This window comes from Tenrec ecaudatus, chromosome 14 (genome assembly GCF_050624435.1).
Source record: "Tenrec ecaudatus isolate mTenEca1 chromosome 14, mTenEca1.hap1, whole genome shotgun sequence".
Lineage (NCBI taxonomy): Eukaryota > Metazoa > Chordata > Mammalia > Afrosoricida > Tenrecidae > Tenrec > Tenrec ecaudatus.
In genome coordinates, this window is record NC_134543.1 from 97,833,245 (window position 1) to 97,859,465 (window position 26,221).

At 51.0% G+C, this 26,221-nt stretch overlaps 1 pseudogene; it reads left to right on the forward strand.

The window, feature by feature from the left end:
• Positions 1-3,829: 3,829 nt before the first annotated feature.
• Positions 3,830-20,045, forward strand: LOC142426723 (actin, cytoplasmic type 8-like; annotated as a pseudogene).
• The last annotated feature ends 6,176 nt before the right edge of the window (positions 20,046-26,221 follow it).

A 26,221-nucleotide genomic window follows, 5' to 3' on the forward strand; every position in this document is an offset into this window, starting at 1 on the left:
AAGGATTTCCTACAAATGAAATATAAGGCATCTCCCACCTCTGTGGTTATATATTAATTAACTTTCCCTAGCTTCTACTGTAGGACTCAACCACCTCAACATTGGAGTGGCTAATAATAACAAGGTGTGGTCCAGTCAATCACTTGGTAGGACCTTTTTGGAGCCCCGGCGGCATAGTGGTCACCGGTTGCCCTGCTAAGCACAAGGTCAGTTGTTTGAAACCACCAGCTGCTCCGTGGAAGAAAGACGGGGATTTCTACCCCAGAAAGAGTTACAGTCTCGGAAACTCACAGGAGTGGTTCCTCTACCCTGTGCGGAAGGGTCACTGGGAGTCTGCACTGACTTGATGGGAGTTGTTTGTTTGTTTGTTTGTTTGGAGCCATAGTCCTTGTAGCTTCCACCAAATGATTGGGTAAGACGATGCAGATAAAGTACATGTGACCCACCAAAGGGGTGGAATAACTTTCAATAATGCCAATAAGACGCACAAGGGCATTCTTTCAGATGTAGGGCCATGCAAATAAAGTATATGAAACCTTCATGAGGGGGTCGGTCAGTTTTGCCATCCGACTCGGTTTAAAGGGAGACGTGGAGAGGAAGGAGGAGCTGTCGCCCGGAAGGCAGCGAGGGTACCGCACAGGACTTAAAGAACAGAAGTACAGGGCGGCAGGAGACTTCTGCCCGGGAGCGGGGTCTTCCCAACCCACAGAGCTAAGAGTTGTAACACTTGCCTGAAGAGGCTCTGGCAGAGGGGGGGCAGAGCTGTCCTGATTCAGAACTATATTCTGACTTGTTTCTGCTGAGCTGTGTCCTGCTACTGCCCTAGTAATCCCCACAATTGTGCACATGGCCTGTGAGTTCTGAGTGCCCTGGAGATGCATTAGCAGCCCGGGAGAGAAGTCGAGAGTGCCAGGGGAGGGACAGCTGGTAGCAGAATTGGTAAGAAGGCTGTGGGAAGGAGGCGTGTCTGACCTTCGCCCCGCAGGAGTCAACCTTGGGCTGTGGGTCTTGAGGCTCCTTCCCTGTTGTGAAGTTTGAGGAGGTCGGGACCACCGCCCCTTGGTTGTTATACAAGGACTCATGTCCGCTGGGGGGTCACCTGTGCTTCTGATCTGTGGTGTTCTCCTCATGCTGGGTCCAGGCTGAAGATGTAGCCCCGATCTAGGACATGCCACTCTCATTGTTGTTGGTAGATGCCAGCGATTCCGTGCCCAACAGAACAAACACTGCGCAGCCCAACAAAACACAACAAAGCTCACTGCCGTGGGGTAAGTGCTGACTCAGCCTCCAAGACTGCACTGTTCACAGAAGGCGAAAGAAAGCCCAGGCTTCGTCCTGTGGGGCTGCTGCTGGTTTCAAACTGTGCTGCAGCCCAACCAGGAGCCGCCTCGCCACCGGGGCTCCTGCACATCCTCGCCAGGGAACGTTAATGAATAGATCCCCACAGACGTGAAAGACGCGACTTATTTCAGCCATCGGAAATCCTTACTACGTCTGTGGATAGGAAGAACCTTATGCATAGCCATTCTCATGACGGAGGGAAGAGTAGAAACATTGCAAGAGGTGGAAGTGAGGTATGGTTCTGAAGGTTTCTGCACTCGGTTCATTGGCCGGGGCGGGTAATGGGGCGGGGAGACACATCCACCCCTACAAAAAGGAATACTGCCAGCCATGGGAGGGGTGTTTGATCAATAGCCTTATAGGGAAAGATAGAAACTAATTAGCGTGATTAATGCAATCAACAACTCACTTGATTTACTGCCCTGGAGTCAATTCGGATATCTAATGACCCTTTAAGGTCAGGGTAGAGCCGTCTCTGTGAGTTACTTCCAAGACAATAGCTCTTTATGGGAGTAGAAAACTTCATCTTTCTTCCACCGAGTGGCTGGTGGTTTGGAACTGCCGGCCTTTCGGTTAAGCATGGCCACTAGCCCTCCACAGTAGCACGAGGCCTCTAGAACCAACGTACAGAGCTTACTGCGAGGGAGGGACACGTGACACAAAACCCCGAGAAATCACCGCTAAAATGCGGTGTATGGCATGGTGTGTGAGGGAGCTGGCCAGCAGTCTTCAAAAGAGACTGTCCCTCCTGGAAGAAGAAAGCCCCCTTCTCAACTGAAAAACTGAGTGATAGAACAGGTGTCATTCATGATCCTTCACTGGAGCTTGGTTTTGGGTCGTGGTGGTTTGTAAGCTATCGCTGGAGGCTTTTTCGTGTAGACTACATACTGGGTGATATTGTAGAATGTTAATTTTAAGTGTCATAAGGGCTTTGTAGTTATGTAGGGGAATGTCCTTATATTTAGAAATTGTCGTGTATTTTGGAAGGAAGTAGCATAAAGGTCTGTAGACCTTCTATTTCTTTTCAAAAGGTTAGGAACATATACATCCATACACACCCAGAAAATTAAGTGGCAAAATGATCACATTTGTTGAGGTTTGGTGGGAAGGTAGAGGAGTTTTTGCCATGTCAATCTTTTAAGTTTTTGGTGTACTTGAAATTGTTGATAAAAAGAATTGGGGGGGGGAGTTACCTAAGTGTAACTGTGATTTATAAAAGTATAATTCACTTTGCAGGGTTGCTGATTTTATAGAATCCTTTTGCCAGTATTCAATTTTCTGTAGTAATTTCTTCCCATTATCATCCCTTATATTTACAAAGACTCCTAACTTGTTCGTTCTGCAAAACATTTGGGTAGCATACACGAACTACCTTACAAAGTTCATATTCACTTCAACTTCAGAACTTAGCTCATAAAATAATCATGGATTTCTGAAGCTATTCAGCAACAAGGATGCCCGTGTAAACTTTGTCTGCCAGAGTGAAAAAAATTAATATTATTTAAATAGTCAATGATAGAAATTTGGTTAAATAAACTACAACTATCCCCGTCACCCCACCCCCAAAGGAGTATCATGCAAACATTAAAAATAATGTTGTGGGGATTGACATGCATGAATAATTATAGAGTCTGAGTGATATTTATCTAGGCGCTCACCATACTAATCTCTAGATCATAATATAGTTGATTATTTTTCCTTAATTAAATTTTTTCTTGTAATTACAAAAATTAGAGAGCATTGTTTATCAAATGGAAAAGAATTTATATTTACTTTACCCAAAATAAAAATTCCCAGGATGTGCTGTATAACTTCATTTCAGCTTAAAGGGGGAAAGAGACTTCGAAGAAAGAGGAGAGAAATAGTCCCACAAGTGCCTAACCTCGGTTTCCTCCGGGAGTTGGGAGAACAGGTCATTGGCAGACCTCCCTGTAAGCTTCAGGCAGTGGACACCGTCCCCCGGGCGCTGCAGGGCGGCGGTCCGGCCACCAGGGGGCAGTGCTGGTCGCCGACGGGCCGCCCGGCCTGCAGCGCCCGCCGGGTCCAGAGCTGGGCTTCCCGCCGGCCGCCTGGGCCGCCGCCTTCAGACGGGGACCCACCGGAGATCACTGTCACCTGCATCTTCATGTAAATCTCCGATAGGAGGATGCATTTCCAGGGTCACAATTTCCAGGGTCATGAGAGCATAGCGCTGCTTCACAAAACAGTGTGTCTAATGGTGTCTTGTGAACCCTTTCTTTCTAACCACCGAGAAATGGAATTTCGTCTGGAAGCACGGTGTAGCATGGGTAACCGTCCGCACGCCGGGGACTCGTGGGTGGCCGACCCGCCTGCAGACCACAGAGGAGCCGTGTCTCGGTTCCCAAGACCCTCGGAAAGGTGTGCTTTCCGACGGTCTTAGGTGACCCCTTGGAAAGGGTCGTTCGACCCCCAAAAGGGTCGCGACCCTCCGTTTGAGAACCGCTGGTCTAGACGTGTCCTCCTCCCCATGCTGCCCTTCACCTCTGAGCACCCCGGAAACCAGCAGTGCACTGGGGCTCCGGTCAACCTGACGAAGCAGACCCGCGCCGAGTGGCTGGGGGCTCACCCCATCAGCCCGGCTCTTACAGGGACCCTGGGCCTGCGGGGACCCCTCAAAGGAGCCAGCACCCTGCCTCGGCGCAGGCCTGCACCCCGCCGCCGTCCCCAGGCTGGCCGTGCGCGGCTGCCACTGCCGGTGCCTCCAGGTCCCAGCAGACCCAGCAGACCTGCTGCACGGCTTCCGCGGGGGGGGGGGGCAGCGCTCGACCCGCTGCGCCACCAGGGCTCCGGGCGGGTGGGAGCGGGCTGCAAATCGGGAACCGCCCTTTCCCTGCCGACAGACAGCTGTCATATTGTGTGTGTGTGTGTGTGTGTGTGTGTGTGTGTGTGTGTGTGTGTGTGTGTGTGTGTGTCAGGGGAGATAATGTATGTGGGTTTGGGTCTGTTTGTCGTTTTCATTTAGGGTTCTATTTAGCACAAATAAAACTCGCAAACGGGCCAGGGATTCATTTTCTTCGCTGCGCAGCCTGGCGTTGGGGCGGGCGAGCGTCCACAGCACGGCCGCTCCTGCACGGGGACAGACGCTCAGCCCGCTGCTGGCAGGGGCTGGGTTTTGGGGTGGGCGCGTCACCAAGGCTGGGCACCGAGAGCTGCCCTTGGATCCTCTCCGCACCCTGCTGTCCACGCCACCAGGCCGTGGGAGATGGAAGACAGCTCCGAAGAAGAGAGGGCCGCGGCGGATAAGGAGCTCTTCCGCCTATTTTACGTGTTTCACTCACCGAGCTGCTTCCCTTTTGTATTTTTAGTCTGTTGTTGTTATGTGCCAGTTTTAGTTCAGACTCTGTTTTCTGATTTCAGCAACAACATAGACAGATGTTGAAGCACAACATTTACTTCCTTTCTACCTAATTCTATGCCTATGTTTTCAACCCCCACCTCATTCATCCCGTTGGAACTTCCTCCCATACCTGCCTCTGAAGCAGGGTCAGGGACTACGCTGATCGAAATTCGGCAAATAATTCCACCGTCTATGTGAAGTGCAGCTCCTAATGGTATCATTTTGTGTGCAGCTCTGGGGCTTTGTCTACACAATGCGGTCGGTGGTTGTTGGTTGCTGTCAGTTGGCTCTGACTCACGTAACACCGTGCTCTGTAGCCGGGCACCATCTTCCCAGTTGTTGGTGGGCGTCAGCCTGTTGTGGGCGTCACTGTGTAGTTTGAGTGCTTTCCTACCCCGGGGCCCATCTTCCAGCGCTCTACTGGCCTCTTAGGACTCCCAGGGTTCAGGTGGTGAATTTTCAGAAGACGGTCAGCAGACCTTTCCAGCAATTGGCCTTACTGTGAAGGATCCACTGCAGCCTTGGCGGTCAACTTTGGGCGGCCTTGCTGGTATCCGAAATACCAGTGGCACAGCGGCATACAGGCTGCCGTGGTATGGCCAACAGACAGACCAAATAATGTAAACAAGTATAGAAAGCCTTTGCCACGCAAGAAAATGCTTAATGATTTATAGACATTCGCCCCCCAAACTAGTCTTTCTGTTGTTGTTTTTGTTAGCTAGCTTAGCCTAGGGAATTGGGAAGTCCATTTACGCATGCCCAGGAGAGCCAGCAAAGGACAAAGCTGGATTTTCCCGCAGGTGGGCACAGATGGGCGTTACACCTGGAGCAGCCCACCTGGGCCAGGTGATTGCGATTCAGCTAATGGGATCGACCTGGGGTCGTTCACCACACCTCCCCTGGGGAACCCTTGAAAAGGCAGGGACCTAAAGGGAGAGGGCTGGTCTGGTCGTCTTTGTGGGAGGAAACTTGGGAGACATCCTTGCAGAACCCTGAGCAGTCTCTGCCAGGCCGCATGGTCAAAGAAATCCTATGGGTGCCGCGTAAAACCTGAAGCTTCTTTTACCTCTAATTAAATTCACTTGGATCACGAGCCCGGCTTCGGCGTGAAATCTTTCTCACGCGGAGCCAAGGACTGAGGTTGGAATTTAGGTGGGAGAGAGAGCGAGCGAGCTTACATTTTCACAATTTCCCTTAGTCTTGTAAGTGTACAATCCCATTTCCTTCGTATATTCACAGAGTTGTGCAATTTCAGAATTTTCTTCACCCCTAAAAGAAACCCTATACTCATTAGCAGTCCCTCCCTATAGCTCATCCCATGGCTTCCAGGGCCTTCCTCTCAACCCTCTGCCACCAGGAATCTGCTTTCTGACTCTACAGCTTTGCCTTCTGGACATTTTACATAAATAGAATTATATACTGCATGGTCTTTGATGACAGACTCATTTCGTCTAACATAAGTGGGTCTGATTTTTAAGGTTCATCTACCTTGCAGGATTAATCAAGACTTTTTTGTTTGGTGGTAGGGCAAGAATGACTTCATTCCTTTTTGTTTGCCAAACTTGCATGTTATTTATTAATACAACACTTCAGTCACCCTAGTGGTGTGAACTCATAGCGACCTATAGGACAGAGTCAAACTGCCCTGTGGAGTTCCAAGGCTGTCACTCATCTTTCTCCCTCGTAAGGGCTGGTGATTTTGAAGCGCTGACCTTGCGACTAGCAAGCAGCCCATTGCGCACCTACTGCACCACCAAGGGCTCCTCTGCTGAGTCAGAAATAGCTGGAGGGCAGTGAGTTTGGTTTCTGGCGTGAGTGGCGTTAAGTGGCAGCTCATTGTGGTTTTGATGGACGTTTCCCAGATCGTTGATGATATAGAGTCTCTCTTCACAGGAGCATCTTCTTTGACAAAATGTCCGGCAGATCCTTTGCCCATTTTAAAAATTTTGAATTGTCTTTTTTGTTATTGAGTTGTAGGAATTATTTATATATCCTAGAGACAAGTCCCTTATCAGAGAGATGGCTTGCAAATACTTTCTCCATCAGATGGACTGCCAGGAACAGTCTCGGTGCCCTTGGAAGCACACGTTTTTAATCGTGATGAAAGTCCTGTTTTCTGTTTCCTTTTGCCACTTATACCTTGGTGCCACAGACAGGAAGGCTCTGTCTAACCCATGCTCACCAAAACGTGCTCCTATGTTTTAGTCTATGAGCTGTATCGTTTTGACTTTTACCTTTCAGTCTCTGGTCCATTTGATCCTTCGCCGCCATGAATGTGGGGGTATTAGGGGAGTCCATAGGTTATAAGGATCCTGGTGGCGTAGTGGTTAGGTGTTGGGGTGCCATGTGCAAGGTCAGCAGTTCAAAACCACCAGCCACTCAGAAGGAGGGACAACTCTAGCCTGTCCTGTAGACTCACTAGGTGTTGGCATCGACTCGATGGCAGTCAATTTGTTTTGTCCTGTTCTTTTCCATAGGTGACAGTTCAGGATGGAAATGGCAATCCTCCAGTCAGGAGTGTATCTTCTCAGCTGTTGCCCACACACCTCTCTCTGGGTCTCAAACACAGGGGCCCCTTGACCTCTGCCCTGGTCCTGCAAGTGTCACAGAGCCCCCTTAGTGTGGACAGAACATTCAAAGGGACCCCACAATGCGCCTGCAGGAAGGAGCTCGGCTTTAAGCCTCCAATGTGCCCCAGGGTGGAGAAGTCGCACGCTCTGCCTCTGTGCTGGCAGCTGGGTCTCCTGAGTCCTTTGTTTGTGTTGTGAGGAAGAGGCCCGGTTTTGTTCATACTGAATGATGGTTCCTGTTCCAGGAAACTCTCCTCCCCCCAGGGATGCTCTTTGCACTGGTCTGCCTGTTTGTATGCTTTCTGGGCTGAACTGCTGCTACACAGACTTCCTCCTGGAGAATTGGAACCAAATCGAAGTCATCCCCACCCCTTTCCCAACCACTTTTAGCTCCCAACTTTTAAAAAGTCCCTGCTGAATATTTCAAGCCCCCATGACGTTGTACCCAAACGTCAAGGAAGCCCTCTTCAAGGCCCTGTGACTGACCCTGCTGCTCTTAGTGACCTTGCATGGCCAGACCCCAGACTCCCTTCATCCGCCTCCTGGCAGGAAGCTGGAGTGTCGCCTGTTCCCTGAGCTGACCAAGTCTGCCACTCGTCTTCCCGGAAGAGCAGGACTCAATGGCTGGAGCATGACCTTGGGCAGAATACTGTGTACTTTTCAAATCTTGCCTCTTTTGGCATTCATCCTCACCCTCTGTGATCGATGTCATCGCCTCATTTTACAGAGGAGGAACCAGGGAAGGCTGACTTGCTCTGGGAGTTGGGGTGGATCAGGACTGGGGTTCAAGGCTATAGCCAGACCAGCTGCCCAGGGGAGTGATGTGAAGGCCTTCCTCTGGGCTACAGATGTTGACTTTGTCCTGCTTGTGCGCAGAGCTGGTCCTGGTGGGGCATGGGGCCGAAGCTGCCCAAGTCTGCAGCTTTAGACCATAGGAAGGCAGCGGGTAACTGAAGGAACCAGAGGGGTGCTCTGGTGAGAGCGTGGGGGTGGGGTGGACGGATTTGATTGCAGGTGTGTGTGCGCAGGCCTTGTCCATTGCTGACAGGCTGAGAGGAAACCGCTTTGGTCAGCGTAATCAGCCCCTGACCATCGTGGGTAATCCATAGGCACAATTGTACAGCCACAATACAGGAAGAGGATAGCAAAGTCATGGAGAATACATAGAAGATAAAATAAAGGAGTCACATTTTATGGGAGCATGCTCACCTCGTGGACAGCCATGATCTCAGCAGCCAGGTCTGTGCAGAGTGGGAGGAGGAGAGAAACGAGGAGAGAGCCTTTATTTCTGAACAAGGCCTGTATCTACTTAGGGGCATGCAAGCGCCCCTGATGACAGGCAACCACATACGTCCATCACACGAAGGGGTTGTGCAATAGGCATATGCGTCGCGGGAGTAGGATGAGCTGGGGTGCACATGCAATAGAAAGGGGAAGGGTTAGGGGTACACATGTGACAAGATGGGAGGACCCTCGATTCAAGATGGCAGCCTATCCTTTGTCATCCTTGAATGGGCTCGGCCTTGTCTCTGGGCTCTCCTACAGGAAAACAGTCTATTATCCTTAGCAGAAGGGGGTGGGCCCTACTTAGGGTGGGACAGACTCTACAGTCTAGTGGCTCTAGATGGTTAATAACCCTCAGGGAGAATAACTTCTAAGCGACTTGCATTGACCTCCAAGTGTACAGTCAGTTACCATGTACAGCAAGCAGCGTCTTAGGTTTGGCATGTATTTGGGGGAGACAACCTGGGGAGAAACCCTTCTGCATCCCACACGCTTTCCTCATCCTAGTTGACTTCCTAGCTCCTTCAGTCTCTTCCCAGGGTCCCCGGCGCAGACCTCGTCTATGTCAGTACCATAGGGTTGATCCTGATTCATGGTGACCCCACGTCTGCAAAAGAAATGCACTCAATAGGATTCCCAATGGCTGATTTCCTGGAAATCCATTTCCAGGCCTTTCTTCCGAGGTACCTCTGAGTGGACTTGAATCTCCCATCTTTCACTCAGCGGCCCAGCCCATTAACTGTCTGTTCCATGCAGGAATTCCTGACAATAAACAAGGTCAAGGGACCCCTGAAACAAGGCTCCTTTCGGGGCAGTGGCTCCAATCCTAAAGGTTCCAACTCAAATTCACTGCTGCCGAGTGATTCCGACTCATGAGGGCCCTGGAAGAGAAGGTATAATTGGCCCCTGGGTTTCACTGGGATTCTGGGGCTGTAACTCTTACAGGAAGCAGAAAGCTGTGTCTTTCTCCCATGGAGTGGCTGGCGGTTTCAAACTGCTGGCCCCAAGGTTAGTAGCGGTGGGCTGCTAACCACGACACCACCAGGGCACCACTCCCTCACTGCCTACTCACAGAGACTGTGTAGGACAGGGTAGAACTAACTCTGTGGGTTTCTGAGAGCGTAATTCTTTATAGAAGAAAGCCTGTCTTTCTCCCGTGGAGCGGCTAGTAGTTTCAAACTGCTGACCTTGAAGTTAGCAGCCCAACTCGCAATCACTATGCCACCAGGCCTCCTAGGACACTCTCATTTAATGACCGCTGGCCCAGCACCTCCCTGCTCGCCCTCGGAGCTCAGTGATCTAAGGAAACATTTCCAGCAAACTCTGAGTAGAGGCCAGTGGGCAGCTCAGTGCCTTTCCCTGAAAATTCTGTTCCGTGGGGAAGCTCTGCTCAAAGGGACAAGATTTCCAAGACTCAGAAAACCCTATGGACCTATGTCCATGGGCTTTCAGTCCTGGAACAAGGGCAGCTTCTCCCCATGGGTGGCTCCTGCCCAGACAGCCCGGGGCACAATATTACTATTGACCAAAGTGTACTCTTTAACAAGTGACTTGCTTATTAAATCATTCCCCGTGTAAACAGCCCTCACTTTCTGCCATAAACATGTAAACATAGTTGCAGTGAAACGAATCACAGCTGAATTGTGTGAAAGGGGTGCATAGTCAGAAGATTTCTATGAAAATAAAGACTCTGTTTGTGAAACAAACACCTCCTGACAGATTCGCTTTGTGCATATGGATCTTTGCGTGTTGAATTTCCCTGGAGTAGAACACATCTATACTGTTCGACAGCACTTAGAAAATGGATTCGCGCTTTCTAGGTGCTGAGAGACGATGTTCTCTAAGGCAGCAAGTATGAATTAACATGCATGGTGTGCTTGCATTTCCACTTAAAATACACCCACCACTATGGAGGCTGTAGGGCACTGAATTATTGACGATAGCCCATCTAGCTATAAAACTCTTCCCCTGACATCTGGCTAGTCAATTTCAACTCATAGGGACCCTGTGGGACAGAGTAGAACTGACCTTGTGGGTTTCCAAGACTGTCACTCTTGGCAGGGAAAGATAGCGTCATCCTTCTCCAAAGAAGGAGCTGGTGGTTCCAAACTGCTGACCTTGTGTTTAGTAGCCCAACTCGAAACCACTACGTGCCAGGGCTCCTGGGCTTCTAGCTATAGTCCCCTGTTTTGGCGGTCTGTGTAAATCCTAGCTTCTATGCCTGTGCTTATGATTCCGTTTTGGAGTGAGTTGTCAGTTGTGCTAATGAGGTGGGATGGATATTGAGTCAGTACTTTACTCAAGTCTCTGACCTCAGTTACCCTGAAAGGATGGGCTGCAGACACGATATTTGAATGTTCTGGCAGAGTTCTCTCGCACGCTCCGGATCCGGCATCTGGCTCATCATCCTCTAACCTGCATTTCCTGGGATGTGAGCCAACAGCCTAGTATCTGACCTACAGATTTTAGAATTCACCAGTTCCTGTTGCCTTTGAGCCAGCAGCCTGCTGTTTGAGATGCTGATTCGGAGGTTCCTCAGCCCTGCAACCAACAGGCTTGTGGGTCACTTTCTGCAGCCTTGTGGGCCAGCAGCCCATTGTGATCTGTGCCCAGGGTCACACAAGTCAGGAGAGGCCTCAAAACGGGTGCCTGCTTCGTGCATTTGGAACCTGCCAGTCTCCACAACCCTGTGAGTCATTTCCTTGTCAGTCTGTGATATGGAACCCGGGCAGGACAGCAGAGCGACTGTGAAGTCATTGATGGGAGAGATGATGGCGTGAACCGCTGGACAGGTGGGGCATCTTTAACCTTGGCCTCATAGGGATCGGCTTTGTGAGACCCTTCGGCAATAAACTATCCACGCAGGGATGGTCCCTTGAAGGACCACAGAAACCGGTCACAGTGACTGTCTCCAGGAAAGGCAACTTGAAAGCGGGGACTGGAACACAGGGGCAGGCGGGAGATTTTCTTTTCACTGTACACACTTTTAAACCGTTTGCCTTTCGTCCCACACGCCTAGGTTACTTAGTTAAAAATTATTCTAAGCAAACTCGACAAAGGCAGCATTTCTGTTTCCCTACAACGATATAGTCACCCAAATGGCTCAGAAATAGATAACGAATGCTAGTGTTGCGAGGCACCGATAGGGTCATGAGGATAGACATGGTCCGAAGCCAGGAAGGTTCCTTCGTCCGGAGTTCACCGTTTAAACTTACTGTCAGCTGACACAGAGTTGGCCTGTGACTCATGGTGACCCCATTGCCCCACAGAAGGAAACCCTGCCCATCCCGTGCCGTTCCCATGATGAGTAACAGGGCCTCTGTGGTCCATGAGCTGATTTTTCAGAAGCAGAGTGCCAGGCCTTTCTTCTGCAGTACCTTTGGTCTGGAATCACTGGGGAGACCTGTGCGGCATCATGGCAACATGCACTTTTCCCTGACATGGGGGGGTGGGTGTTAGGTAGGCTAACGTAGGACTGGGACGTCCATTAACGCATGCCCATTGGTCCGAGCTACGGAAACAGAGGAGTGGCACACTGCACATGCTCAGAGGTTCAGGTTTCCCGCCAAGTACACATGGGTGAGTGCTGCACCTGGATTGGTCCACTTAGGCCAGGTGAATTCAATTCAGCCAATGGGGTCAACCAGGGGTCGTCCACCAGGCTTCCCCGTGGAATCATTGAAAACGCAGGAGTCTGGAGTCAACCCGGAGACTTTGCAAGACTGTGAGCAGCTTCCAGGCAGGCTGTATGTTCGGGAGGAGCCCTGTGGGTGCCTGTGTAAACCTGAAACTGCTTCTAACGCCCATAAAACTCACTTGGATCACAAACCAGGCTTCGATGTAAATTCTTTCTCGCGCGCGGAGCCAAGGACCGAGGTATATCTACTATCCCCAGAGAGATCTAACGGTGGCTGTGTATGAGATGTACTGGCTGCAATGGGGCCCTGGTCCCCTGAACGAGAAGTGAGACTGCTACCACCAAACTCTTTGTTTTGAGATATTGTGCCATTCAGTCAGTTCTGACCCGTAGCGACTGCATTAGTCTGGGGAGACTAGAGAAACAAATTCACAGACACTCATCTGTGTATAGGAAAGAGTTTCATATACAAGAGCAATTGAATACTGAGAAAACATCGCCGCCCAATCCAGATCAAGTCCATAAGTCTGATATTAGCCCATATGTCTGAGAGACCAATCTGTGGGATATAAAAAGACTTCCCCCCAGCTTTGTCTCTCCAAAAGATATGCCAAACATTTGAGGCTGTTTACCAGCACATGGTGGGAGGTCAGATGCTTAAGAGATATCCTCCCTGAAGGCATTCAGCCATGAGACTACTGTCTGTTCCTATCACAGGTGGGGCTTACTCCCTGCTGTTAGGGACAATGAATTGCTTCCCATTAAATCTCCAGCTGAAGGGCAATCAAGGTTAGGCCACCATCATGAATCTAAGATCCACCCGTCTTGTCACATGTGGACCCCCAATACCTCCCCTTCCTATTGCGAGTATACTCCTAGGTCTAGATCATCCCTCTCGGTGCTGTAGTACCTACAGTACCACCCCTTCCTGTGATGTATGTCTTTACCTGTCATTAGGGGCTGGCACGCCCCCCCAAAGATATATAAGCCTTGGTTAGCAATAAATCACACTCCTCCTCTCCTCTCCCCTCTCCTGCCCTCTCGTCCGAGCTGTGTGCGGACGTGGCTCGTAAGATCATGGCCATCCACAAGGTGAGCATGCTACTATGAAATGTGTCTGACTCTTTATGTTCCTCGCTCTACTCTTATTCCCTATGACTTTACTATAATCTATCTATCTATGTATTTTTAACCGTACAATTGCGCTTACTGAACCCCTGATCAGTTGTGAGGGGCTGGCTTCTTCCACACCAATCTATGAAGTCCTCTTCAGACTCACGAAACACATGCATTGACACCAAATGCAGGAAGATCACAAGCCAGTGGGTGGGAAGTCTTGTGGCTCCAGTGGCATTGTAAGCATCTCAACACTGGCGTGGGTCTCCACGGGACTCCTCCAGCTCCAGGGCTCTGGCTCCATCAGAGTAGCTCCATGTGGCTTGTCAACAGGATGTCTCCCAGGGAGTGAGCATGTGTCCCACCTCCATCATCTCCTTAGCACTTCCAAATGAGGTCATCAAGCTACCACCTGATTGACAGGCTAGACTCCACCCTTTCACTCTGAATCCTCAAATTGACACCAGATCATGTAACTGCCACAGCAGCCCTGCGCACAAGAGAACAAAACACTGCCCGGTCCTGCACCAGCCTCACAAGTGTGCCTGAGCCTGAGCCCGCGGCTGGGGTCACTGTGTCCATCCAGCTCGTCGAGGGCCTTCTCTCAGGTGTTCTTTCAGCCTATTTGGCTTCAACTTCTTCTCCACTTTACCTGAAGTGCAGCTTACTTACATGACGCTGTCAGACAGGGACCTCTGCTCTGATTTCATGGCATCTGTTTATCCGCTCGTAAAAATTACTTTCCTCCTTTTTAACATGGTAGCTCCTGATGTGTCGATAATTACATGAACTGTGCATGGAGCTAGCTCAGCAGATAACTCTCAGAAGACACAACGCAAAAAGCAAACTGATGTACCGAAACTCTTCGATGTCATTAGCCAAAGAAATGCCATCAGAAACCAAGAAATACCTTCTTCAATTAGCAAATTATTCAGAAGTTACTCCCGGTGGAGAAGAGGTTCCCGTGAAACCAATATATCACTGGCTAATGTCGAACTCAATCTAGCCAATTTGCAAAGTATTCTGCCCATTCATGCAATCATGAAAAAAAAACACATTAATGTCACTTGACCTGGTAATAGCCCTCGTGGGAATTTGTCCCAGGGAAAGGTTTCCCATGGAAAGGTTCTTTGCAGGCGCTCTTCTCTAGCAGAGTGACCAAGGGCAGGGCCAAGAGAGGGTTATCTTGGAGCCTGGGTTTGAGGACTTGATTCAGGGTCTGCCACGTAGTAGCTGTGTGGCTGTGGGCAAGTGACCTGGTCTTCCTGAGTCCACATCTGCCAGGGAAGAGGATGGAAACCAGGCTGGGAAAGTTGGTGGGGAATAAATGTGGGGGATCTTCGCAGCTAAGTCAAGGCCTCGGGCCCTGCAGCCATCGGCAAGAGGAATCATTACAGGTTTTGGATCCAAGCTCTGTGTCAGGAAGATGAATCTGGCAGTCACACCTGAGATGAACTGAACGGGGGACATCCCAAAAGCGGGAAGGCCACTTAGAAGGCTTCTGCAGGCTTCTGCATGGGAGCCAACGGCCAATCAAATGAAGCAGCTCAAACGGAGTGCGGTGGGGGTGAGGCTTCTTCATAACTCTGCAGCCTCCCTCCAGCAGCAGCTGTTGATGGTCTGCGCTGAGCAGCAATCTTGCACGAGGACCCCGATGCAGACAGCGCCCTTTACAGTTCAAAAAGAGCCTTTGTCCCCCGCCACCCCCTCTGGTCGCCATGGAAGAAATCGCTGTGCTGGTCATTGACAATGGCTCTGGTATGTGCAAGCCTGACTTTGCTGGCAACACCGCCCCCTGCGCCGTCTTCCCGTCCATCATTGGGGGCCTCCGCACCAGGGCGTCATGGTAGGCATGGGCCAGAAAGACAGCTATGTGGACAACGAGGCCCAGAGCAGGTGAGGCATCCTCACGCTGAAGTACCCAAATGAGCATGGCATCATCACCAACTGGGACGGCATGGAGAAAATCTGGTACCACCGCTTCTACAACCAGCTGTGTGTTACCCTCGAGGAGCACCTGGTGCTGCTGACGGAGGCTCCCCTGAACCCAAGGGCCAACCGAGAGAAGGTGACCCAGATCAGGTTTGAGATCTTCAACACCCCAGTCATGTACATGGCCATCCAGGCCATGCTGTCCCTGTCTGCCTCTGGTCGCATTATCATGGACTCTGGTGACGGTGTCACGCACACCGTTCCCATCGACACGGGCTATGCCTGGCCCCATGCCATCCTGTGTCTGGACTGGGCTGGCCTCGACTTGACCGTCAAGAAGATGGTGATTGAGCGGGGCTATAGCTTCACCACCACGGCCGAGAAGAAGATCATGTGTGACACCAAAGAGAAGCCCTGCTCCATTGCCCTGGACTTCAAGCAGGAGATGGCCACCACCACCTCCTCCTTGTCCCCAGAGAAGAGCGATAAGTTGCCCGAAGGCCCAGTCATCGCCATCGGCAACAAGTGCTTCCGCTGCCCTCTGTCCTGCGGCATCCACAAGACCACCTTCAACTCCATCATGAAGTGTGATGTGGACATCCAGAAGGACCTGTACATGGATATCTGGAAGGACCAACCAACACAGTGCTATCCGGCAGGACCACCATGTGCCCTGGCATCCCAGACCACATGCAGAAGGAGATCACAGCACTGGCACCCAGCACCATGAAGGTCAAGATCATTGTTCCCTGTATTAGACAGGGCTCTCTAGAGAAACAAAACCAAAATGCTAATACTTTTTAGGTATATTTATACAGATAGATATAAAAATTAAGAAATAAACAGTTAGTTAAATTATAAAGCAGTGCAAATGGCTCAGTGCAACTTACTCCCATGAGACAGTTGTGAGACACTGGCAGTCCTTCAAGTCTTGAGGGCCGCCGGTTAGTCCTCTGTAGAGCAATTCAGGCTATCCAGACACAGTCAGCAAACAGCAAGGCAGGCACCAACTGTCAGCCAGATGACAGGGTCCGACAGTCCCCAGCTCAAGAGATGTAAATTCCAATGGTGTGGCGAAGCAGGTCTTGAAGGAACCTCAAATTAGAGCGACACAGTCCACGGGTTAGGTGTCCCACAGGTAGTGTAGCTTGCAAATTGAGGCAAAGAACAAGCAAGGCAGCCGCACACCGGTCTGATGATCAAAGAGCAACAGACAAGAAAGGCAAGGTTTGCCAAGCCAAGCCATTTATCTCTCTGCTCTTCAATTAATCCCACATGTGTTTATTGGCCAACTTGGCACAATAAACTACCACAATCCACCCCTTGCCAACTTGGCACCTGTACACAATTCTTTAGCCATATATAATTTCCAGACACTAATGAAATTACACTTATATTTATCATCAAACATCTATCATGCATCTAAATGAAAACACACTGAGTCCAATTGTATCTGATATATCATACCTGAACAAAGAAAAGATATGCAATAACCACATAAAAAGAAAATACATCAACAATTACAAACCTCGCTTTTGCAATTGATCACATGGTCATAACTGATAGGTAGAACTACCTTCTTCTACTACCCATTCTGTATTACTTTTGCCCTCAGCAAACACATCAGCTGCCTGTGGTTTTTTGCCTTGTGGGGTGACCCAGACCTTCACTCCTGAGGGGTCTGGGTCATTATAAGTTCTATCAGGATTGGGTTGCTATAATTTACCATTTACTTTAATCACAGGGCATGGTAACACTAAGAGTCGGCCTATGGGATATCCTGGATTCCAGACATGTTCTTCTTTACCTCCATTATGTCGTACCAGTCCAATTTCTCCTTGGTAATCAGGATCAATCACACTACTTACTACAGTGACACCCTTCCTGACTTGTTGATCCAAAGGCATGAGAAGCCCAAAGTGGCCAGGGGGCATTCTCAGAAGCCAGTACAGTGGAATTCGAACTGTGTTTCCAGGTGGGAGAGTTCCTTCCTTTGGGACCAGGACCACCAGGCCTGAGGAACACAGGGTTGCTGGGACAGGAAGCAAAAATGCTGCAAGTGGATCACTAGGAGTAATAGTGAGTGGTGCCACTCCAGCTTCCACCCCTTGGTTCCTGGACCCATGAATTCTGGCTATTGGAGACACAGCACCATATATTGGCCGCTGGTTTAGAGCGTATACAGCTTCCTGGAGAACATTGCCCCAGCCCCACAAGTTGTTGCCACCTAGTTGGCACCGTAATTGTGTCTTTAGGAGCCCATTCCATCGTTCTATCAAGCCGGCAGCTTCAGGATGATGAGGAACATGATACGACCAGTGGGTTCCGTGGGAATGGGCCCATTGCCGCACTGCATTTGCTGTGAAGTGAGTTCCTTGATCTGAAGCAATGCTGTGTGGGATGCCATGCCGGTGGATGAGGCATTCTGTAAGTCCACGAATAATAGTTTTGGCAGAAGCATCACGTGCAGGGAAGGCAAATCCATATCCAGAGTAGGTGTCTATTCCAGTAAGAACAAAACGCTGTCCCCTCCATGATGGAAGTGGTCCTATGTAATCAATCTGCCACCAAGTTGCTGGTTGATCTCCCCGAGGAATTGTCCCATATCTTGGACTTAATGTTGGTTTCTGTTGCTGGCAAATGGGACACTCAGCAGTGGCAGTGGCCAAGTCAGTCTTGGTGAGTGGAAGTCCATGTTGCTGTGCCCATGCATAACCTCCATCCCTGCCGCCATGTCCTCTTTGTTGATGTGCCCATTGGGCGATAACAGGGGTGGCAGAGGAAAGAGGAGGACCAGTCTCCACAGCGCGTGTCATCTTATCCACTTGATTATTAAAATCCTCCTCTTCAGAGGTAATCCTTTGGTGAGTGTTCACGTGAGATACAATTAACTTTACTTTCTTGGCCCATTCAGAGAGGTCTATCCACATACCTCTTCCCCACACCACCTAGTTACCAATTTTCCAATCATGGTCCTTCCAATTCCCTGACCATCCAGCCAAGCCATTAGCCACAGCCCATGAATCAGTATATAATCTCACATCTGGCCATTTTTCCTTATATGCAAACTGAACGGCCAGGTGCACTGCTCAAAGTTCTGCCCATTGGGAAGATTTCCCTTCACCACTGTCCTTTAGGGAGATCCCAGAAAGGGCTGTAGTGCTGCTGCTGCCCACTTACGAGTGGCACCTGCATATCGTGCAGAGCCATCCGTAAACCAAGCATGACTCTTTTGGTCTTCACTTAAAGTATGGTAAGGAACTCCCCAGGAGGCCATAGGTGCAGACTGAGAGAAAGGAGGCAATGTGACAGGAGTGGAGACTGTGGGCATTTGGGCCACTTCTTCATGCAGCTTACTTGCCCCTTCAGGTCCTGCTTTGGCCTGATCTCATCTATACCACTTCCATTTAACAATGGAGTGTTGTGGGGGATAAGAGGGTCCCCAACACATCGTCACAGGTCTGGTAGGTACAATTGTACAGTGATAATAAGTAAAGATTATAGTGAAGTCATAGCGAGCATGAGAGATCGAAGAGAGATTGAAATAATGGAGTCAGACATAATTCATGGTAGCGTGCTCACCTCAGCCCTGCTTGGTGGTCCTCAAGAGCGAGAGCAGAAGAGCCAAACTTTATTGCTAACCAAGGGTCATAACTTTTGGGGCACGTGATTACAGGTAACCACACATCACAGGAAGGGGCAGTACAATAGGAATACACATCATAAGGAGGGAATGTACAATAGGCATAAGAGTAACAGGAAGGGGGTGAGCTAGGGGTGTGTACATCAGAAAGGGAGGGACTAATCGCTTCTCGGACTTTTGGCTAAGAGTAAGTGTAGGAAGGGAAGGGACTAGAGGTATACATGTGACAAGATGGGCAGACCCTAGATTCATGATGGTGGCCTGACCTTGGTCACCCTTGGGTGGACTTGACCTCTCAGGGGTCTCCTACAAGGAAACAGTCAACTGTTATCCTTATCAGAAGGGAGTGGGTCCTACTTGTGAGATAAACAGTGGTGACTGCTTGCTCTAGATGGTTGATAACCCTTAGGGAGAATAACCCCTACTTCTGTTGACCTCCAAGTGTAATCATTGGTCACATGTAGCAAGCAGCTAAGTTTGGTATATATTTGGGGGAGACAACTTGGGAGAAATCCTTCTGTTTCCCACAGAGTGTTGCTGCAACTTTATGTTTCTGTGGGTCAGACAATACCCAGTTTATGATGGGTAGTTCAGGCCTCATGGTGACTTGGTGGCCCATGGTGAGGCGTTCAGTCTCCACCAAGGCCCAGTAACAGGCCGACAGCTGTTTTTCAAAGGGGGAGTAGTTGTCTGCAGAGGATGACAGGACTTTACTCCAAAATCCCAACGGTCTACACTGTGATTCACCAATAGGGGTCTTCCAAAGACTCCACACTGCATCTTTATCTACAACTGACACCTCTAGCACCATCGGGTCAGCTGGATCATATAGTCCCAGTGGCAAAGCAGCTTGCAAATTGAGGCAAAGAACAAGCAAGGCAGCTGTACACTGGCCTGATGATCAAAGAGCAAGAGACAAGAAAGGTGAGGCTCCTGAGCCATTTACCTCTCCGCCCTTCAATTAATCCCCCATGTGCTTATCAGCCAGGTTGGCACAATAAACACCTCACTCCCTCTGATCGCAAGTCCTCCATGTGGATCAGTGGCTCCATCCTGGCCTCACCGTCCACCTTCTAGCAAATGTGGATCAGGTACGACCAGTCCATCATCCACTGCAAATGCTTCTGGACAGACTGCCCGCAGGTGCTGCCCCCTGCCGCATGAGCTCGATGACAGCGCAGGTCGGCCCCTTGCGCTGGCCTCGTGAAACTGGCAAAGCCGTTCAAAGAACGGTCGTTGAAGCCCTCTCTGGCGGCAGCGCCGATCACCAGGCTTGTAGCTTGTCTCGACCTTGTATTCATGTTAACGGTGCCTGGTCTGTGTTCAATGCCCTGTACATTCTTTGATTTCAACCCCAGCACCGGCAACCGGGGAGGAGGAGGCCGGGGCAGTCTGTGCAGGGTGAGCACGCGAAGGGCAGTGGGCTCCAGGACTGCAGAGGCCAAAGAATCTGAGCCTTGGGACCAAGTGCCCTTTCTTTAGCCGATGACTGCTGGAGCCCTGGGGGCTGCTACTTGCCTTGAGTTGGAAGATGCTTTGCATTCAAACCTGTAAATTTACTCATTCTTTTAATTTACATAAGGGTTTTTTTGTATGCAATTCTCAGCTCTTTGAGATGACACAACAAATTTTGGTGTTCTACTGTTCTGGACAAACAAAAGGCCCCAGGAGAAATAAAAGGGCTACAGTGAACAGCCCCCCCAAAAAAAAAGAGCCTTCGTGGGCATTATCTCCCTTGTTCTTCAAGTGTGTCAGTCGGGGTAGACTAGAGAAGCAAATCCATAGACACACATATATGTTTAAGAAAGAGGTTTATATAAAAGAGCAATTGAATATTAAGAAAGCCCCCAGCCCAGTCCAGATCAAGTCCGTTAAGTCTGATATTAGCCCATATATACAATACTAATCTATAAATTCCTCTTCAGACTCACTCAATACATGCAAATGACGTCGAGTGCAGGAATCTCTCAGACCAGTGGGTGGATCCAGTGGCAGTGGAAGCATCTCAACACTGTCGGGGCTCTCCACGAGGCTCCTCCAGTTCCAGGCTCTGGCTCCATCAAGCGTAGCCCCAAGCGGCTTGTCAACAGGAATGTCTCGCAGGGAGTGCTTATCTGCCCTGCCTCCAGCAAGCTATTTATCTCCTTAGCACCTCCAAATGAGGTCATCAAGCTGCGACCTGATTGACAGGCTCAATTCCACCCCAACACTCTTAATGGTCTCAAGTTGGCAATGGCTTATGTAACTAACCCTCTCATGTTTCTGTAAGGTCTCTCTCTCCTGGCTAGATTTCAGCCTCGGTCCTTGGCTCCACACGAGAAAGATTTCACGCCGAAGCCAGGCTCGTGATCCAAGTGAATTTAATGAGAGTTAAAAGAAGCTTCAGGTTTTACGCGGCACCCAAGGATTCCTTTGACCATGCGGCCTGGCAGAGACTACCCCGGGACACGCAAGGATCTCTCTCCCAAGTTTCCTCCCACGAAGACTACCAGACAAGACAAGACAAGCCCCTCTCCCTTCTGGTCCCTGCCTTTTCAAGGGTTCCCGGGGAGGCGTGGTGAACGACCCCAGGTCACTCCCATTGGCTGAACTGCAATCACCTGGCCCAGGTGGGCTGCTCCAGGTGTAACGCCCATCAGAGCCCACCGGCGGGGAAAATCCAGCTCTCCTATGCTGGCTCTCCTGGGCATGCATAAATGGACTTCCCAATTTCCTAGGCTAAGCTGCCTAACATTTCTAAGCTGATATTTGTGAGAAAGTTTTTCCAGTAGATTCATAATGGCCCGGGCTGCCCCTTCTCCCCCGCCCCTCGGCTTCCTTTGTTCCCTCTCCAGGCACTTCGTGGGTCTTTATTCCTGTTCACCTAAGAAGGGAAAAGAAAAGGGCGGCTGGACACTGTACCCGGCTCCTGCTGAGTCCCTCCCGAGGCAGGCAAGTCACCGGGCATGCATGGGTGTGAGGGCATTGGGTTGATTTAATCGCCCGATGGCCTTTCTCCGGCGGCAGTGACCTTTCACATGCTGCACCAGATGCTGTCTCTGATGCTCAGACACAGAATCGAGAGGGCGAGCCCACGAGGGGCCTTGCCCGCCCTCCAGCTCCTGTCCTTTCCCTGTTCCCTTCCCACCCCCAGGGAGGGCGCACCTCCCTCTGCAGGCCCCAAAGGGCCCCAGGTCACACAGCCCCACTCGAGGAGAAACGGGGTCGGGGTCATCCAGAAGGCCCCAGGCCTGGCCTCTGCCGTGCTAGAGCTTCCTCACTTGAGGCTGCTCCAGCTTCCAGAGGCACTAATGATTAGGGTTGAGCGGTAATTAAGACTGTGTTCAGTTCCACATCACACAGCACAGCTGCAGGCAGCCAGGAGGCGGGGAGAGAGGAAAGGCAGGCAGGATGCTCCCAGCCCTCCTCCCCACTCTCATCCGACTCTCCAAGGCCCTCTTGGGTGCATCAAGGAGGATGGTGAAGCGCGTGCGTGTGTGTGTGTGTGTGTGTGTGTGTGAATGGACAACAGGAGCAGCCAAACTCAGGTCAGATGCTACTGTGCTGTGCTCTGACTTCCAGGGGGCTTTCTCAGAGGCGGGGGTCCCTACCCTGGCCCCACAGGGCCTGTAGCAGGGTGAGGCTGTGGTCTGGCCAGGAAGGAAGGAAAAAGACCCCTCCCCCCAACCCCCCGCCCCCCCCCCCCGCCCCAACCCCCCGCTATTGTTGCCTCCATTGCATGCAGGCAGGCGAGCCAGGGGCTTAGTGATTACGCACTTGGTTGCTAGCTGAAAGGGACAGCAGTGTTGTTTCAGGCCAGCTGCACCCAGAGGAGAAAAGACCTGGCGTTCTATATCTGCAAAGATCACAGTCTGGCAAGCCCCACGGGCCGGGCCGTTCTGCTCTGCTTGATAGTCACCGAGAGCTGGAATTCACTTGCCAGCAGACAATGACACTCCCCTTGTTTCTGGGGAGCCTGGCACCTTCTGTTCATCCCCTCCATCCTGGGGCTCCCAGGGTGAGGGCCAACACTAACAACTACTTGGGGAGGCAGCGTTGGAGAGTCAGAGGCTAAAATATTCTAGTTAATTCCAGAAAGCACATCGCCTTCCAGTAGGCAGGCAAGTGAGGAAGCAGAGACAGGCCTGCACCGTGGGGGTGTGCTGGCGGTGGAAGCTGGATGCGGCCCCAGGGTGGCCGAGGATGACAGAGTGAGGAAAGCTTAAATGCTGGTGGCACTTAAGTGAATCTTGAAGTAGAAAGTAGGACACACCAAGAATGTGGTTTGAGACAGGGAACAGAATGAGCAAAGGCTTGAGGCATGAAGCAGTCGGTGGCCTGCCATTACAACCCCTCCTCCCTGCCCATGAGTAGCCAGGACAGTGAAGGCGTGGCCCGAAGCATAAATGAAGAGAGTAAGCGTGGATGTGAGGGAAACCATCAGGTGTCCCAGGCCTGGCAACGGCATTTGTTAAATTGATCCCATCGCCCCTTATGCCACTTCAGGAGTTGGGTAATGGGCTCTGGACCTTGAGCAGACTCCCTGGGGAGCGGTCCCACCCCAGGGCTGAGCTGGAGGGGTTGACCGGGAGAGGCAGAGTTGGAAGAGGCTTACACAAAACAGAAAAGGAGATTAGGCATAAATGAACCCAAGTCCATTCCTGAGTCTCACTCAAGAAAGCAACCACAACTCAAAGAGACGAATGGTGTGGTACGCCCGAGCCTGGGTCCACACTGAGCCGTGCATGTGTGTGTGTGTGTGGGGGGGGGGGTGTTCCAGAGGGCTCCAGTCCTTTGCCCACTACTCCAGAGAGCACAAGTACTTTAAGACTCCCCAAACCTACTCTATGCCCAATGAAGGAGCAGGCGAGTTCACTGCTGGGACTCTAGAGCAAAACTAGGAGGTGAGGCTGATCAGCCACCTAAAAGAGGAGTGAGAGAACCTGTGGGGAAGAGAGAGAAAAGCTATTGTGGGGACCAGCCCCCATAATCAAGCAGGTCCGTGGGGCGGTTGTGTAATGGAGGGTAAAATCACAGAGACATCAGACAAGATAAAGCATGTAAGTACTCAGCTCCGGGACTGCCATGACTTCAGGATCCAAGTCCGCGCAGAGAGAGCGAATATACTTCCAACCAAAGTTTATATGCATGCTAGGGGCATGCAAGTCCCTCATTACAGGTAACCACAGATGTAACAGGAGGGGGATGAGCTAGGGGTTTACACCCAATAGGAAGGGGAGGCACTAGGGACACACACTTGACAGGAAGGCATACACACAACAAGATGTGGGGAGGGGCTCTAGAATCAAGATGGCAGCCTAACCTTGGTCATCCCTGAGTTGGCTTGACCTTAGGTGTCTTTGGGCTCCCCTCCAGGGGAACAATCCATTATCCTTATCAGTAGGGAGTGAGCCCTACTTAGGGTGGGACAGAAAATAGGGTCTGATTGCCTTAGATGGGTGACAACCTTTAAGCAGTTGACCTCCAAGTGACCACAAGTCAGTGACCGTGTGTTTGCAAATAGCACCTTAGATTTGACATCGTTATGGGGGGATCATTGGGGGGAACAATTTTTACTTAGGAGGTGAGTGGGACGCATTTCCAACCCCCGAACGTGAAGGTCCCTCCCGGGGAAGCCTTGGCCTCCCGGACTTCTTCATGTAAGGATGTTGAGAGTTTGTCTGCACACACTCTCTTCCCTGGTTTGCATTTTCCCACAAGCCAGAACGTCTCAGAAATGGTGGATCTTCATAATACTGTCACCATGTTCCAATATATGTAATTAGCACTCATCTCCAAAAGGCTTTTGGAAGCATGCTAACTCATGACCTGGGAGTCTTCCCTGGCCTCCTTCAGGAGCAGACCGCCCTTTTCCTGTCTGCACAGGACCCCTCCCCTGAAGGAAGACCCCAGGCAAGTGCCGCTCGCCCAGGGAACAGGGGTGGGGGGGTGGGGGGGATGGGGGGGTTGTACTCCTGCAGGAGAGAAAGGGTGGCATGCTATGCTGCTGGGTTAAGTCACTCACCTCTTGCCTGGGGAATGACTCCATTTCTTTCCCAAACGTACATTTCCAACCAGAGGCAAGACCTCATTTTCTACTCTTTTTGGCTAGGATCTTTGCTTTCTCTAACAGTATGCCCCAGAAGGCTTGAGCACTCTTACAGTGTCATGGTGGGAAAGATGGGAAATGGGGTGCTCAGGGGAGCTTTCTTCTGAGTGGAGTTCACCTGAGACTGTCCTCAAGGAGTCAACAGGTTATCGGGGCCCCTGGACACCTCTTCCTAATGCTTGCATGCCTGCCCAGCCGGGGAAAGAGAATTAGGGTGGGATGGAGCTTGGAGATCCTGAGTCGCCCTCGCTGGTGTGTATGGCGCTGTGATTGGAGTCTCCTTCACACGTAGACAATAGCTCCATGAGCTACCCTTCTTGTGCCCTTCCCTTCTTGTGCCCGACTTGGAGAAGGGGAGGAGAGGCCAGCGCAGCCTCTCCCCACCGCCTTGGCAGGCAAAGGCAGCGCAGGTGGAGGAAGCTTCGGTGCTGCGGGAAGTGAGGGGATGATTGGAATGTCTTGGATTTATGTGTCTTTCTTTGGACTTCTGCATTTATAACATTTCTATTTTAAAAATAATCATTGGGTTTTTTACATGTTAGCATATTTTCCTTCAAGCAATAAGAGCTTTTGAAATATGGAAAAAGTGACATTTGATCTGAAGGAGTCTGGAGGGGAGCTCTGCCTGTGGGGGACTGACCTTTAATAACTTACATCCACCGGGAGCTGCCGGCTGGCGAAGGAACGATGTCTACTGCCCTCCGCAGGTCGTTGCGCACGCCGGTGAAGACCCTGGGAGCACGTGTGTGTGTGTGTGTGTGTGTGTGTGTGTGTGAGAGAGAGAGAGAGAGAGCGCGAGAAGAGAAAGAGACTGTGGGCGCGCGCGCGCGTGCGCGCATCTGCTCCCTTGGGTGGCCAGGGGTAACCCTGTGCCCCTCTTTTCCCCTCTCTAGCCCACTGTCCCAGTGCTCAGTCGCCCCCTCTCCTTTCCCCCAGCTCCGAAGGCCCGAGGGCAGGGGCAGGGGGAAACAGTTGTAGCTGCTGTCCCCAGCTCCCGCTCAAACCTGACACCCTCAGAAAGGTCAAGCCCACGTGGTTCCTCCCCCTTCCAGGCCCTCCCAGGCTGTTGCCATGACGACGGCTGGGCTGGAAAAGTCCGTAGCCACCTCGGAGCAGCAGCACACTGGGTGGCTGTCCAGGGTCCATTCTTAGAAAAACACTCCTGCCGGGGATTCCCTCTTTACAGGGCCTCTGGGAATGCGGGCGGACAGACGGACACAGCAAAACAACATATGGAGACAGTGACACCCCC